This window comes from Triticum dicoccoides, chromosome 7B (genome assembly GCF_002162155.2).
Source record: "Triticum dicoccoides isolate Atlit2015 ecotype Zavitan chromosome 7B, WEW_v2.0, whole genome shotgun sequence".
In the NCBI taxonomy this organism is placed as follows: Eukaryota; Viridiplantae; Streptophyta; class Magnoliopsida; order Poales; family Poaceae; genus Triticum; species Triticum dicoccoides.
This window is the reverse complement of record NC_041393.1, coordinates 181,115,311-181,128,408: the sequence shown is the minus strand read 5'-3', so window position 1 is coordinate 181,128,408 and position 13,098 is coordinate 181,115,311.

The window sequence follows — 13,098 nt, the reverse complement described above, 5'->3', positions numbered from 1 at the left end:
GGAGAACTGCAAGCTCCACCACCACGTCGTCGTGCTGCCGAAGTTCTTCCCCAACTTCTCCTTCCCCCTTGCTGGATCAAGAAGGAGGAGACGTCCCCGTGCTGAACATGTGTTGAATGCGGAGGCGCCGTTGTTTGGCGCTTAGATCGGAATCAACTGCGATCTGAATCGCTGCGAGTATGACTCCTTCATTCGCATTCTTGTAACGCTTCCGTGTCGCGATCTTCAAGGGTAAGAAGATGCAATCCCCTCTCTCTCATTGCTAGTCTCTCCATAGATTGATATTGGTGATGCAAAGATTTTTTTTAATTTCTGCAACGATCCCCAACACTACAGTCACTGGGAAAGGACACCGCAAGATTGAACCCAAAGCTAAGCACTTCTCCCATTGCAAGAAAAACCAATCTAGTTGGCCAAACCAAACCGATAGTTCAAAGAGAATTACAAAGATATCAAATCATGCATATAGGAATTCAGAGAAGATTCAAATAATATTCATAGATAAGCTGATCATAATCCACAATTCATCGGATCTTGGCAAACACACCGCAAAAAAATATTGCATCGAATAGATCTCCAAGAACACCGAGGAGAACATGGTATTGAGAATCAAAGAGAGAGAAGAAGACATCTAGCTACTAGCTATGGACCCGTAGGTCTGTGGTAAACTACTCACACATCATCGGAAGGTCAATGGTATTGATGTAGAAGCCCTCTGTGATCGAATCCCCCTCTGGCAGGGCGCCGGAAAAGGTCCATGGATAGGATCTCACGGGTACAGAAAATAGCGGTAACGGAGAAGTGTTTTCGTGGATGCCTCTGTTGGTTTGGGGATATATGGGAATATATAGACGATGGAATTAGGTCAAGGGGTGCACGAGGGGCCCATAAGGGTGGGAGGCTGATGTCTACTACACAACCTTCTTCTTGTAGACGTTGTTGGGCTTGCAAGTGCACAGGTTTGTAGGACAGTAGCAAATTTCCCTCAAGTGGATGACCTAAGGTTTATCAATCCGTAGGAGGCGTAGGATGAAGATGGTCTCTCTCAAACAACCCTACAACCAAATAACATAGAGTCTCTTGTGTCCCCAACACACCCAATACAATAGCAAATTGTATAGGTGCACTAGTTCGGCGAAGAGATGGTGATACAAGTGCAATATGGATGGTAGATAAAGGTATTTTTAATCTGAAATCATAAAAACAGCAAGGTAGCAAGCGATAAAAGTGAGCGTAAACGATAGTAAAATGATAGGAAACAAGGCCTAGGGTTCATACTTTCACTAGTGAAAGTTCTCTCAACAATAATAACATAGATAGATCATATAACAATCCCTCAACATGCAACAAAGAGTCACTCCAAAGACACTAATAGCAGAGAACAAATGAAGAGATTATGGTAGGGTACGAAACCACCTCAAAGTTATTCTTTCGGATCAATCTATTCAAGAGTTCATACTAGAATAACACCTTAAGACACAAATCAACCAAAACCCTAATGTCACCTAGATACTCCATTGTCACCTCAAGTATCCGTGGGCATGATTATACGATATGCATCACACAATCTCAGATTCATCTATTCAACCAACACAAAGTACTTCAAAGAGTGCCCCAAAGTTTCTACCGGAGAGTCAAGAACATGTGCCAACCCCTATGCATAGGTTCATGGGTGGAACCCGCAAGTTGGTCACCAAAACATACATCAAGAGGCACATGATATCCCATTGTCACCATAGATAAGCACGGCAAGACATACATCAAGTGTTCTCATAAAAGACTCAATCCGATAAGATAACTTCAAAGGGGAAACTCAATTCATCACAAGAGAGTAGAGGGGGAGAAACATCATAAGATCCAACTACAATAGCAAAGCTCGGGATACATCAAGATCGTGCCATAGAGGGAACACGAGAGAGAACACGAGAGAGAGAGAGATCAAACACATAGCTACTGGTACATACCCTCAGCCTCGAGGGTGAACTACTCCCTCCTCGTCATGGATAGCGCCGGGATGATGAAGATGGCCACCGGTGATGGATCCCCCCTCCGACAGGGTGCCGGGAAGGGCTCCCGAGAGGTTTTTGGTGGCTACAGAGGATTGCGGCAGCGGAACTCCCGATCTATCTTGAATTTTAATGGTTTTAGGGTACGTAGACTTATATAGGTGAAAGAAGTCGGTCGGGGGGGGATGCTCGAGGGGTCCACAAGACAGGGGGGCGTGCCCTGTAGGGGGGGCCCTATCTCCTGGGATCCTCGAGTATCCTCTGACTTGATCTCCAAGCCTCCAGGATGATATTCTTCCAAAAAATCATGATGCCGAAGGTTTCATTCCGTTTGGACTCCGTTTGATATTCCTTTTCTTCGAAATACTGAAACAGGCAATAAAACAGCAATATGGGTTGGGCCTTCGGTTAATAGGTTAGTCTCAAAAGTAATATAAAAGTGTATAATAAAGTCCATAATCATTCAAAACAGATAATAATATAGCATGAATGCTTCATAAATTATAGATACGTTGGAGACGTATCAGCATCCCCAAGCTTAATTCCTACTCGTCCTCGAGTAGGTAAATAATAGAAGAAAGAATATATGAAGTGTGAATGCTAGAAGGTGCACAAGTTCGATCAATGATAATTTCAATCACCTTTACTAGCATCATTATATGTCATAACAATAGTTCATCTCATAAAACTTTTCACGATAAATTTACAAGCAATTCACATGTCAAAGCATAGACCATAAACTTTCTTGAAAACTAGCAAACTTCATTCTTAGTCATCAAACAATTGCAATTCATCTTACTTTCAGGAAGAGTCTATGTCAGAGCTTTGGTTTAGCAAACTTCACATACTCAACTATCATATAGTCTTCTACAATTACTAACACTCACGCAATACTTGTGGTTATGAAGTTTTAATCAGACACAGAGAAAGATTGGGGCTTATAATGTTGCCTCCAAACGCATTCACCTTTGGGTGATGTCAACAATAATAGTTCATGCTAACGTACATCCAGTTGGATATATATATCAGGATCACCCTAACACAAAATGCTTGCCAAAGGATAAAATAAAAAATGGAAAGGTGAAGATCACCTTGACTCTTGCATAAAGTAAAAGACATAAAGTAAAAGATAGGCCCTTCGCAGAGGAAGCAGAGGTTGCCATGCGCTTTTAGGGTTGGATACACAAAATCTTAATGCGAAAGAACGTCACTTTATATTGCCCCTTGTATACTGACCTTTATTATGCAGTCCGTTGCTTTTATTGCTTCCATAACAAGTTCGTACAAAGCTTATTTTCTCCACACTAATAAGTCATGCATATTTAGAGAGCAATTTTTATTGCTTGCACCGATGACAACTTACTTGAAGGATCTTACTCAATCCATAGGTAGGTATGGTGGACTCTCATGGCAAAAACTGGGTTTAAGGAAATTTGGAAGCACAAGTAGTATCTCTACTTGGTGCTAGGAATTTTTGGCTAGCATGAGGGGGAAAGGCAAGCTCAACATGTTTGAATGATCCATGCTTTAACTGAGATGCGATAAAACATAACCCATTACGTTGTCTTCTTTGTCCAACATCAACTCTTTAGCATGTCATACATAATGAGTGCTCACAATTATAAAAGATGTCTATGATAATTTTATATGTGAAATCTCTCTTCCTTCAATATTCTTTCATGAATTGTTCAAATGACTAATACAATGCTTGCTAACCGTCAATAAATTTACAACCTCTACTTCTTAGATGTGAAGTAATTACTCCCCATGGGATAAGAAAAAGAGACATATATAATTTCATATTTATGACAATCAACTCATTCAATCATTTACTCAAAGGATATAAGTGAAGCACACAAGTAAATGACAAACTACTCCAAAAAGATATAAGTGAAGATCAATGAGTAGCTAAATAATTATGCAACTATGTGAAGACTCTCTCTCATTTAAGAATTTCAGATCTTGGTATTGTATTCAAGCAGCAAGAAAAACAAAATAAAATGACACTGCAAGGATAGCACAACTCATGTGAAGAAGCAAAAACTTAGGCTCAACAGATACTAACCGATAGTTGTCGAAGAAGAAAGGTGGGATGCCTACCGGGGCATCCCCAAGCTTAGATGCTTGAGACTTCTTGAAATATTATCTTGGGGTGCCTTGGTCATCCCCAAGCTTGAGCTTTTATGTCTCCTTAATTCCTCTCATATCATGGTTTCTCTTCTTTTTATCAAAATCTTCATTCACAACAAACTCAACAAGAACTCGTGAGATCGGTTAGTATAAACCAATGCAAAACCTTATCACTTTATACTGTACAAAACACTAAAATTATTATTCAACATTGAATACTAAATGCCTCTGCATATTTAATACTCCTATCCTCAAATAGAATCATTAAACAAGCAAACATACGCAAACAATGCAAACATAACAGCAATCTGCCAAAACAGTACAGTCTGTAAAGAATGCAAGAGTATCAATACTTCCCTAACTCCAAAAATTATGAACTAACATTCCCACTGTAATAAATTTATCAGAGCTTAATATGCAAAACGATTCAACATTATACCATTCTCTGACTTTTCTAGGGAAATTTTGCAACAGCGGTAAACTTTCTGTTTTCAAACAGCAACATGTATACTAGCAAAATAAGCATGGCAAAGGCTATCCTTGACTTTTTTTATTGAAACTAAAGATTCAAAACATTATTCTAACTAACAGCAAGCAAAAACTAGCAAAATAAAATGATGCTCCAAGCAAAACACATATCATGTGGCGAATAAAAATATAGCTCCAAGTAAAGTTACCGATGAACGAAGACGAAAGAGGGGATGCCATCCGGGGCATCCCCAAGCTTAGGCTCTTGGTTGTCCTTGAATATTACCTTGGGGTGCCTTGGGCATCCCCAAGCTTAGGCTCTTTCCACTCCTTATTCCATAGTCCATCGAATCTTTACCAAAAACAAGAAAACTTCAACCACACAAAACTCAAAAACAAAACTCGTAAGCTTCGTTAGTATAAGAAAATAAAACCACCACTTAGGTACTGTAATGAACTCATTCTAAATTCATATTGGTGTAATATCTACTGTATTCTAACTTCTCTATGGTTCATACCACTTAATACTAGCCATAGATGCATCAAAATAAACAAACAACACAATGAAAACAGAATCTGTCAAAAACAGAACAGTATGTAGTAATCTGTATCAAACTTATACCTCTGGAACCCCAAAAATTATGAAATGAATTTCTGGACCTGAGTAATTTGTCTATTAATCATATTCAAAAAGAATCAACCTAAAAGCACACTCCAGTAAAAAATGGCAGCTAAACTTGTGAGCGCTAAAGTTTCTGTTTTTTACAGCAAGATCACATAAACTTCACCCAAGTCTTCCCAAAGGTTCTACTTGGCACTTTATTGAAACAAAAGCTATAAAACATGATTACTACAGTAGAATAATCATGTGGACACACAAAAACAGTAAGGGTAAATATTGGGTTGTCTCCCAACAAGCGCTTTTCTTTAATGCCTTTCTAGCTAGGCATGATGATGACAATGATGCTCACATAAAAGATAAGAATTGAAACATAAAGGGAGCATCATGAAGAATATGACTAGCACATTTAAGTCTAACCCACTTCCAATGCATAGGGATTTTGTGAGCAAACAACTTAGGGGAACAATAATCAACAAGCATAGGAAGGTAAAACAAGCATAACTTCAAAATTTTAAGCACATAGAGAGGAAACTTGACATTATTGCAGTTCCTACAAGCATATATTCCTCCCTCATAATAATTTTTCAGTAGCATCATGAATGAATTCAACAATATAACCAGCACCTAAAGCATTATTTTCATGATCTAAAAGCATAAAAAATTTACTACTCTCCACATAAGCAAAATTCTTCTCATGAATAATAGTAGGAGCAAACTCAACAAAATAATTATCATGTGAAGCATAATCCAATTGAAAACTAAAATCATGATGACAAGTTTCATGGTTATCATTATTCCTAATAGCATACAAGTCATCACAATAATCATCATATATAGCAACTTTGTTCTCATAATCAATTGAAAACTCTTCCGAAATAGTGGAATCACCACTAAATAAAGTTGACACTCTTCCAAATCCACTTTCATATTCATCATAATAGGATTCAATATCCTCCAAAATAGTGGGATCAATAATATCTAAAGTTGACACTCTTCCAAACCCACTTTCATCAATATAATCATCATAAATAGGAGGCATGCTTTCATCATAATAAATATTCTCAAAACTTGGGGGACAAAAAATCTCATATTCATCAAACATAGCATCCCCAAGCTTGTGGCTTTGCATATCATTCGCATCATGGGTATTCAAAGAATTCATAATTACAACATTGCAATCATGCTCATCATTCAAAGATTTAGTATCAAACATTCTAATGCATTCTTCTTCTAGCACTTGAGCACAATTTTTCTTTCCCTCATACTCACGAAAGATATTAAAAAGACGAAGTGTATGAGACAAACTTAACTCCATTTTTTGTAGCTTTCTTTTATAAACTAAACTAGTGATAAAACAAGAAACAAAAAGATTTGATTGCAAGATCTAAAGATATACCTTCAAGCGCTAACCTCCCCGGCAATGGCTCCAGAAAAGAGCTTGACGTCTACTACACAACCTTCTTCTTGTAGACATTGTTGGGCCTGCAAGTGCACAGGTTTGTAGGACAGTAGCAAATTTCCTTCAAGTGGATAACCTAAGGTTTATCAATCCGTAGGAGGCGTAGGATGAAGATGGTCTCTCTCAAACAACCCTGCAACCAAATAACAAAGAGTCTCTTGTGTCCCCAACACACCCAATACAATAGTAAATTGTATTTTGGCGAAGAGATGGTGATACAAGGGCAATATGGATGGTAGATAAAGGTATTTGTAATCTGAAATCATAAAAACAGCAAGGTAGCAAGCGATAAAAGTGAGCGTAAACGATATTGCAATGTAGGAAACAAGGCCTAGGGTTCATACTTTCACTAGTGCAAGTTCTCTCAACAATAATAACATACATAGATCATATAACAATCCCTCAACATGCAACAAAGAGTCACTCCAAAGACACTAATAGCAGAGAACAAACGAAGAGATTATGGTAGGGTACGAAACCACCTCAAAGTTATTCTATCGGATCAATCTATTCAAGAGTTCGTACTAGAATAACGCCTTAAGACACAAATCAACCAAAACCCTAATGTCACCTAGATACTCCATTGTCACCTCAAGTATCCGTGGGCATGATTATACGATATGCATCACACAATCTCAGATTCATCTATTCAACCAACACAAAGTACTTCAAAGAGTGCCCCAAAGTTTCTACCGGAGAGTCAAGAACGTGTGCCAACCCCTATGCATAGGTTCATGGGCGGAACCCGCAAGTTGGTCACCAAAACATACATCAAGAGGCACATGATATTCCATTGTCACCACAGATAAGCACGGCAAGACATACATCAAGTGTTCTCATGAAAGACTCAATCCAATAAGATAACTTCAAAGGGGAAACTCAATTCATCGCAACAGAGTAGAGGGGGAGAAACATCATAAGATCCAACTATAATAGCAAAGCTCGGGATACATCAAGATCGTGCCATAGTGGGAACACGATAGAGAACACGAGATAGAGAGATCAAACACATAGCTACTGGTACATACCCTCAGCCTCGAGGGTGAACTACTCCCTCCTCGTAATGGATAGCGCCGGGATGATGAAGATGGCCACCGGTGATGGATCCCCCCTCCGGCAGGGTGCCGGGAAGGGCTCCCGAGAGGTTTTTGGTGGCTACAGAGGCTTGTGGCGGCGGAACTCCCGATCTATCTTGATTTTCAATGGTTTTAGGGTACGTGGGCTTATATAGGCGAAAGAAGTCGGTCGGGGGGGTGCTCGAGGGGTCCATGGGACAGGGGGCCGCGCCCTGTGGGGGGGGGGCCTATCTCTTGGGCTCCTCGAGTATCTTCTGACTTGATCTCCAAGCCTCCAGGATGATATTCTTCCAAAAAATCACGATGCCGAAGGTTTCGTTCCATTTGGACTCCATTTGATATTCCTTTTCTTCAAAATACTGAAACAACAATAAAACAGCAATATGGGCCGGGCCTCCGGTTAATAGGTATAATAAAGCCCATAATCATTCAAAACAGATAATAATATAGCATGAATGCTTCATAAATTATAGATACGTTGGAGACATATCAGAGGCGCGCCCTACCCCCTGGTGGGATAGACAAGGTTACTTCTTTGTGGACCCTTCGTGGGTGGAGCCCTCCATGGACTCGCGCATCTGTTACCCTTCGTGGGTTGAAGTCTCCATCAACATGGACGTACGATAGCACCACCTATCGGAACCACGCCAAACATTACCGTGTCCCCATTGTGTTTGCCTTCTCCAAACCCCTCCTTTACTTACATGTGCAATGTCTTACTTTCCACTGCTATACTCTTAGATTGCATGTGTAGGGGGTTGCTTGACTTGCTATAATTGCTACAATCTGCCAACAACTAAAATTGGGAAAATGTTTGGTTTTATTTGGTCAAGTAGTCTAATCAACCCCCTCTAAACATACTTTTGATCCTACATAACATAGTACCATACCAACCATGCGTACTAAGAAAATACATACTAATAATGTGATGTAATGTCCTATATAGAATTGTGCTAATTAAAATTTTCTTCTTTTTTTTGGATAGGTAGACTGAGCCCATGGATTCATATATTAAACTGATGAATTGGTTCACACAAGATCCATAAAGCAAAATAAATTTGTAATAAGCATACTGATATGTCTCCGCCGTATCTAAATTTTTTGATTGTTCCATGCCAATATTATTCAACTTTCATATACTTCTGGCAACTTTTTATACTATTTTTAGGACTAACTTATTGATCCAGTGCCCAGTGCCAGTTCCTGTTTGTTGCATGTTTTATGTTTCGCACAAAAACCATATCAAACGGAGTCCAAACAGGATAAAAACGAACGGAGAATATTTTTGGAATATTTATGATTTTTGGGAAGAAAAACCAACGCGAGACGATGCCTGAGGGGGCCACGAGGCAGGGAGGCGCGCCCCAGGGGGGTGGGCGCGCCCCTGACCCTCGCAGGAACCCTGTAAGGCGATGGATGCTCTTCTTTTTCCGCAAGAAAGATAATTTTTGGAGAAATATGTGGGCGAAGGTTTCAATCCAATCGGAGTTACGGATCTCCGGATATATAAGAAACGGTGAAAGGGCAGAATCTGGGAACGCAGAAACAGAGAGAGATAGAGAGACAGATCCAATCCCGGAGGGGCTCTCACCCCTCCCACGCCATGTAGACCATGGACCAGAGGGGAAACCCTTCTCCCATCTAGGGAGAAGGTCAAGGAAGAATAAGAAAAATGTGGGCTCTCTCCCCCTTGCTTCCGGTGGCACCAGAATGCTGCCGGGGGCCATCATCATCACCGCGATCTACACCAACACCTCCGCCATCTTCACCAACATCTCCATCACCTTCCCCCTTCTGTATTCAGCGGTCCACTCCCCCGCAACCTGTTGTACCCTCTACTTGAACATGGTGCTTTATGCTTCATATTATTATCCAATGATGTGTTGCCATCCTATGATGTCTGAGTAGATTTTCGTTGTCCTACCGGTGATTGATGAGTTGCTATGATTGGTTTAATTTTCTTGTGGTTATGTTACTGTCCTATGGTGCTCTCTATGTCACGCAAGCATGAGGCATTCCCGCTGTAGGGTGTTGCAATACGTTCATGATTCTCTTATAGTGGGTTGCTTGAGTGACAAAAGCATAAACCCGAGTAAGGGGGTTGTGGCGTATGGGAATAAAGAGGACTTGATGCTTTAATGCTATGGTTGGGTTTTACCTTAATGATCTTTAGTAGTTGCGGATGCTTGCTAGAGTTCCAATCATAAGTGCATATGATCCAAGAAGAGAAAGTATGTTAGCTTATGCCTCTCCCACATAAAACTTGCTATCGGTCTAGTAAAGTAGTCAATTGCTTAGGGACAATTTCACAACTCCTACCACCACTTTTCCACACTCACTATACTAACTTTATTGCTTCTTTAAACAGCCCCTAGTTTATATTTACGTGCTCTTTATTATCTTGCAAACCTATCCTATCACACATATAAAGTACTTCTAGTTTCATACTTATTCTAGGTAAAGCGAACGTTAAGCGTGCGTAGAGTTGTATCGGTGGTCGATAGAACTTGAGGGAATATTTGTTCTACCTTTAGCTCCTCGTTGGGTTTGACACTCTTACTTATCGAAAGAGGCTACAATTGATACCCTATACTTGTGGGTTATCAAGACCTTTTTGTGGCGCCGTTGCCGGGGAGTCATAGCGTGGGGTGAATATTCTCGTGTGTGCTTGTGTGCTTTATCACTAAGTAATTTTTATTTGCTGTTCTAAGTTGTTCTCTATCTTTAGTTATGGATATGGAACACGAAATACCAAAAAAATTAGGTGTACTTGCTACTCATGGAGATGGGGAACCTCCTAAAACCCTCGATGCTCATTATGTGAAAGATATTATGTACTACTTTGATAATCCTGAGAAAACCCCATTCAACTTTATAATGGGAGACACGTTGGATCAACGTGAATACTTTAGGGATTATCGCTTGACACAAAAGGGAAACTTTTATGGCATCAAATTTATTTGTTGCGTTGGTATGCTAGGAAACTATGCTTGAGATACGATTATACTTGTTGCTCTAGGATGAAGGCTCCACACCTTCCCTTTTCATGCAAATTTAATGATGATAAAACCTTGGCTTCTTATGCTAATGGTATATATGATTACTATGATGTGGAACAAATAGAAGAATTTGTTGCTTTTATGGGTGCTTATGAAATTGAATCTTTGTTTAAAGAGTGTGAAAATCTTGATGATGATGCTTACAGACCTGAAAATTATGCTATACTTAAATATTGCTATGAGAATTATGAATTCGATTCCGATATTGATGCATTTATTGAGGAAGTCTCCGCTGACCAAGAAGAGACTAATATTTTGCAGGAATCTATGGGAGAAGAAATTGACAAAACTGTGAGCTCATTGGATGAAAAAGATGATGAGGAGAGCGAAGAACAAAAGGAGGAAGAGCGGATTAGCTACCCGTGCCCACCTTCTAATGAGAGTAACTCTTCAACTCATACATTGTTTAATTTCCCTTCGTGCTTACCGAAGGATGATTGCTATGATGATTGTTATGATCCCGTTGATTCTCTTGAAATATCCCTTTTTGATGATGCTTGCTATGCTTGTGGCCAAGATGCCAATATGAATTATGCTTATGGATATGAACATGCTATAGTTCCTTATGTTAAACATGAAATTGTTGCTATTGCACCCACGCATGATAGTCCTATTATCTTTTTGAATTCTCCAAACTACACTAAATTGGAGAAGTTTGTGCTTATTAAGGATTATATTTATGGGTTGCCTTTTTACCGTTGCACATGATAATTTTGATGAATGTTATATGCATGTTCTTGCTGCTCCTACTTGAAGTTATTATGAGAGAGGAACTATATCTCCACCTCTTTATGTTTCCAATATTATAAAATTGCAAGAAACTGCTTATACTATGCATTGGCCTTTACTTGGTGTGCATGAATTGTTCTTTTATGACATGCCGATGCATATGAAGAGAGTTAGACTTCGTTGTTGCATGATATATGTTACTTTGTGCTCACTACTAAATTACAAATCATTGTTAATTAAAATTGGCTTTGATATACCTTGGGATCCGGGTGGATCCATTACTTGAGCACTATATGCCTAGCTTAATGGCTTTAAAGAAAGCGCTGCCAGGGAGACAAACCGGAAGTTTTAGAGAGTCATTTATTTCTATTGAGTGCTTTTATATAGTCTAAAAACAAAAAAAGAGGGGAACCCAAAACTTTTCAAAAAGGAAAGTGAAAGTGAGAGAGACAAGCATTGTTGAAGTGGGGGAGCTCCTTGAACTTTGTTCATGCTCACCGAAACTTTGTGAATCTTAATTACAGAAAATTTTCTATCCCCTTGTACAATTCCATTGTATCATAAAATAATGTGCCAAGGTATGCCTTTAGGATGTTTACAATGCTTGTTGGTTTGTACGGTGCAAGCCAGAAACTTTGTCTATAGTGCGCGATTTTACATTTTTTTACCGGAACGTCAAACGGTTCTGAAACTTTTTGCACTGTGTTTCTCTACAAATTGTTTATTTTTCCTAATTTTGGTAGAATTTTTGGGGTACCAGAAGTATGGTGAATGTTCAGATTGCTACAGACTATTCTGTTTTTGACAGATTCTATTTTTGATGCATAGTTTACTTGTTTTGATGAAACTATCAATTCCTATCAGTGGATTAAGCCATGTAAAAGTTATATTACAGTAGCTACAATGAAAATACAAAATATGAATTGGTTTGCAACAGTACTTAGAGTAGTGATTTGCTTTATTATACTAATGGATCTTACCGAGTTTTCTGTTGAAGTTTTGTGTGGATGAAACATTTGATCGAGGAGGTCTTGATATGAGGAAAAGGAAGAGAGGAAAGAGCTCAAGCTTGGGGATGCCCAAGGCCACCCAAGTAAATTTTCAAGGATACTCAAGCGTCTAAGCTTGGGGATGCCCCGGAAGGCATCCCCTCTTTCTTTAACAAGTATCGGTATGTTTTCGGATTCGTTTCGTTCATGCGATATGTGCAAGTCTTGGAGCGTCTTTTGCATTTAGTTTTCACTTTTCTTTTATGCACCATGCTGGTATGAGATAGTCCTTGGTTGATTTATAGAATGCTCTTTGCACCTCACTTACATCTTTTGAGTATGGCTTTATAGAATGCCTCATGTGCTTCACATCATTTGAAGTTTGGATTGCCTGTTTCTCTTCACATAGAAAACTGCCATTTGTAGAATGCTCTTTTGCTTCACTTATATTTGTTAGAGGGTGGGCATATCTTTTGTAGAAAGAATTAAACTCTCTTGCTTCACTTATATCTATTTAGAGAGATGACAGGAATTGGTCATTCACATGGTTAGTCATAAAA